The sequence below is a fragment of the Triticum urartu genome, chromosome 4A (genome assembly GCF_056163025.1).
Source record: "Triticum urartu cultivar PI428250 chromosome 4A, HENAU_Tu73, whole genome shotgun sequence".
Taxonomy (NCBI): Eukaryota; Viridiplantae; Streptophyta; class Magnoliopsida; order Poales; family Poaceae; genus Triticum; species Triticum urartu.
Window position 1 is genome coordinate 382,621,084 of NC_141876.1, and position 4,652 is coordinate 382,625,735.

The window sequence follows — 4,652 nt, forward strand, 5'->3', positions numbered from 1 at the left end:
CCGGTAGACCATGGAGTACCAAACGATGTTACAATGTTGGTTTAAGGAATCAAATATGTAGTCACTTTATTATAAGGTACCTCAGAGGATTAGGACTGTTTCTGAATTAAGTGCGACGTAAAGCTACAAGCATTCTAAATCAGCCATAAAGGTAAGTACTATTCGTTGAACTTTAAAGATCAACCACATATACAAGCTAATCAGCATTTACAGTATAAAACAGAAACATATATCATCTATTTAGACATTGATGATCTAAAACATATATTTTGCAAAGATGGGAGTAATGAATCATAACAAGCAATCTACTCCCTCTGTCTAGGACGTTTTTTGGAACTACCTTCTATAAAGTATTTGAAGAGCGTTTGTAGATCAAGTAGATAGCAACCGGACACATCCATATGGGCGAGGAGGATCATCGCAGTCGGCTCAAATTCTGTTCTCGTGGCAAAAGATAAACCAAGCTAACATACCAAAACCACTTGGATATAAAGGCAAGGCAAGAGAGATCAGCATTAAGCAGCAACATTTCATAAGGAACTTTGCATAAGCATCTAATACTACATCCAGTAGCATGAAACATTGTATCCAGGGTATCTGGGATAAAGATACTTAAAGACTGAACAAAATAGTTCATACTTAGCTAAGAACAAACTGATTTCACCCAGTAAACAGAACGCTTAATCGTCAGATCTTCACTACTTTGCCTTCTTTGGTGCCCTGCAACGTCAGGGATAAACAGAAGATCAGGGGAGCTAAACAGGAAATTTCCCCTGGTAAAAACAGGTCAAAACAGAAGATATGCTTACGCTGCAGGTTGGGCAGGAGCTGCTGCTGCAGCAGCAGGTGCGGAGTGGTCCCTTGGGCCCTGTTTAAACATATAACATAATGTTAAACAATCTGAAGAATTTCATCAACAGGCCACGGAAAGACCATGGACAAGCAACTGACAAAAAGAAACAAAAAATTTGAACCATTGGACATCAGACCTGAGCAAGCCTCTCCTCCCTCCTGGCAATCTTCCTTTCACGGCTTGCCTTGCTCTTGGCACGCTTACTCGCTTAGCCTCAAACTGGTCAGAGAGCGTCTTCTCTCTTGCCTTCTCAGCCTTTGACTTGCGAATGCTTTCCATAAGCACAAGCTTGTTCTTGAACATGTTACCCTTGACCTTCAAGTACATGTGCTTGTCGATCTTCTTTGCTTCACGGTACTTGCGGAGCAGCCGCCTGAGCACGCGCATCCTCCTCATCCACAGAATCTTGGTGGGAAGCCTAGCCTCCCTGGTACCCCTGCGCTTACCTAAAAACTAACAAAGACAAATATGCAGATTATAAGCAATGATATACTACAGTACAAATGATGTAAATTATACTGATCATAAGCAATGATATCCTCCTTCAATCCCAAAATAAGTGTCTCTCACCTTTGTAAAGTTGACACTTGTTTTGGGATGGAGGGAGTACTACAGTACAAAAGATGTTTATTATACTGATATACCATATCCAGAATGACGGCCCTTCTGTTTTGCCTCATGGGCTCTGCGTGCACGGGACCTTGAGTGGATCTTTTGGGGATTCCTGATGATGAACCCATCCTTAACCAACTTACGAATGTTCTGGCCTGCATACAACATCACAGAACTGTCATGCGTCTTGCTCACGTCCAGAAAACAGCTTAGCAACACTTTTCAGGATAAGGAACATATTTACAACCATAGAATCAAAAGTACTTAATTAGTTTGGCGAATCAAATTATATAAACACTGAAATTCATATAATACCCACTTCAGGATAACAACCAAACAAGCATCTTAGTTAGAATTACACAAGGGGTGTGTCTGAGTAAAGTTCAACCTATACAGAAAAGGTGAACCATGCTTTTAGTAAAGTACTACCTGTTTGGAGCAGATGAACATTGTTTCTAACAAATTTGACGTTAAATTCACAATTATCATTTATTCATGAGTACTGGCGACCAAGAATCCCCAATACGATGCAAACCAAACACGATAGCGTATGGATCTCCACTACGACAGGCAAGACCATGTATAGCCTACATATACTACGGATTTCACCATTCTAAAAAAATATTGAAAACTAATAAAGGTGTTCATATATAGGTCTAATGTTGCACAGTGCAAAAGCATTCATGGTTCGATGCCTAATTAATCGAAGACAATCCAAACGGCTCCAAGCCGATGCTACCCATCATCACCACAACTAAGCCACGGATCAAAAGCCACCAAACTCGTCATGCTACCATAACAAGAGAACTTGTCCGTAGAATTGACATGGGAATAATTTTCGAACAGCCACATCGCATAGATCAGCACCAAAACATCAGATCTGAAGGTACCACGCACCACATGGCAACCTGGGACACGATATACCCACATAAGACGAGGTAGGGGAAAGGAATGGGGTTCTCACGAGAGTTGGCCATGGAGATCTCGTTGACCTCATTGGGGTCGAGCCAGACCTTGCCCTTGCCGCACTTGAGCACGCTCGAGGCGAGCCGCTTCTGCAGCTTCAGGGAAACCATCTCCGCCGCCGCCTCTCGGCTTCCTCTTCTCTCCTCCCTCCCCTACCTGTGGTGTGTGGCTGTGGTGGAGGCGCTGGGGGTGCAAGGGTTTGCGCTAGGGGCGGCTTGGGCGGCTTTTATAGTTTAGTATCTTTTTTTTTTAAGGTAACTAGGGATTTTGTTGAAAGTTCACGACATCCGGAATACCATCAATCTCTGGCAAAATTCCTAACCACACATGGCGGCTCACCGCGAGAGACGCAGCTCCCTTGGCTAGCGAGTGGGTCTCAAAATTATTGTTTTACTCTCAAAATGAAAATCATCAGAACAAAAATTATTACTACTAGTATGAATCTCTCTAAGGATATGAGCATAAGACGGTGAACCTGTAGATTTGATATTTGAAATCACTTCTGCACAATCTGAGGCAATGGCAAGATCCTGTAGATTCAGATCCTGGGCTAGGGCTAGTGCTTCGCTGCATGTTGTGCCTCTAGACTTGTCGGGTCAGTGAGGTCATGAAAAATCAACGCTGAAATACCCAAAAATTTGCCCAACTTGTCACGGCAAACAACTGATGCTGCACCTTTGTCACCTAACGTTGACAGGCCCCATCACAGTTGAATTTTGCAGCCTCGCCCGGAGGCGGTAACCACACTTTTACCTTCGGGCGGATCGCTCGTGCTTCATTTGCCCTAGGTCTGTGCGAGTTAGCTATGTCCAGCTCCTCAAAAATCTCTTTACAAAGCTCATAGTGGAAAGCAGGCTGTGAAATTCATTCTCATGCATAGCCTTTCTCCTGGCCCACCATACTGCCCACATGGTCACTAAAATTCGTGTTAGGTCTTGTTGATTTGTTGTCTCAAAAAGCCAGAACAACCAAAGCCTCGCATCTTCGTTTTGGTTTGAGATCACATGCTCGACCAGCTCGTCGTCCTCCAAAGCCCAAACGCATCTTGCCATGCGGCAACTTAGTAGCGAATGGCGCCATGTGTCCTCCTCCGCTCCACAGATAGAGCAAGATGGAGAAACTGCCATATGCCTTTCATGTCTAACCAAGAGTTTTTGTCAGCAGTAATGTTAGAATGGCCTGGCCGATGTTCTAGCCAATCTTCTCTTTGTGTTTTGATAGCACAAATCATCCTATAAGCTGAGCGTACCGAGAAGATACCTCGCTTATCATAATGCCATGCCCAGAAATCTTCCTGTTGCCTTGTGCTGAGTGGTATATTGAGAATAACCTCGACATCAGCAGGAATAAAATGACCTGTTAGGGCTTGCCTATTCCATGATCGAGTGACAGGATTGATAAGGTCCGGAATCCACATCGGCGGGTTCATTGAGCGGGCACAAAAGGGCCTCAACTTATAGTCTCTCGGCAGCCAGTTATCATGCCAAACGTGTGTGCTTGCACCGGTGCCGATTCTCTTGATAAGCCCCAAGGGCAGGATGTCCCGACCCTCCAAAAGAGACCGCCAGACCTGGGAAGGGGCATTACCCAACATGGCATTGAGCAAATTAGTGTTTGGAAAGTACCGAGCTTTCAGAACACGAGCGCTCAGGGAGTCCGGTTGTTGCATTAACCTCCATGCTTGACGGGCAAGAAGAGCCAAGTTGAAAAGCTCGATATCTCGGAAACCCAGGCCACCCATGAACTTTGGTTTTGACATCATTCTCCACGACACCCATGATGTTCTCCTCTCGCCATTTTTACTCCCCCACCAAAATTTGCGGATCAAACTATTGATGTGCTCACATAAAGCCCGAGGTAGTTTAAAACATGCCATCAAATATGCTGGGATGGCTTGGGCTACAGATTTGATTAGGACCTCCTTCCCACCTGCCGACAGACACTTCTCCATCCAACCTTAAACCCGTTTCCAAATTCTTTCTTTTAAGTATTTGAAAGATCCTTCTTTTGCTCTACCCACATCCGAAGGCAAACCCAAATATTTCTCTGTCAGTGACTCATTGTGTACCTCGAGGATATTCTTGATCGCATCCTTTGATGAGTCAGCCACCCCCTTGCTGAAAAAAATCGAAGATTTGTCCACATTTATTCTCTGACCGGATGCATCACAGTAAGCTCTAAGGAGCCCATTAACGCGTGTAGCAGACGCCTCATTAGCCTC

The 4,652-nt window shown here is 44.4% G+C and overlaps 1 pseudogene across 1 annotated transcript; it reads right to left on the bottom strand.

The window, feature by feature from the left end:
• Positions 1–509: 509 nt before the first annotated feature.
• Positions 510–2,644, bottom strand: LOC125551707 (large ribosomal subunit protein eL19x-like; annotated as a pseudogene). Its single transcript, XR_015601205.1, has 5 exons — positions 2,430–2,644; positions 1,498–1,620; positions 990–1,299; positions 810–868; positions 510–720 (listed from the first exon to the last, which is right to left on the bottom strand). The product of XR_015601205.1 is annotated as a large ribosomal subunit protein eL19x-like (transcript).
• Positions 2,645–4,652: the final 2,008 nt, after the last annotated feature.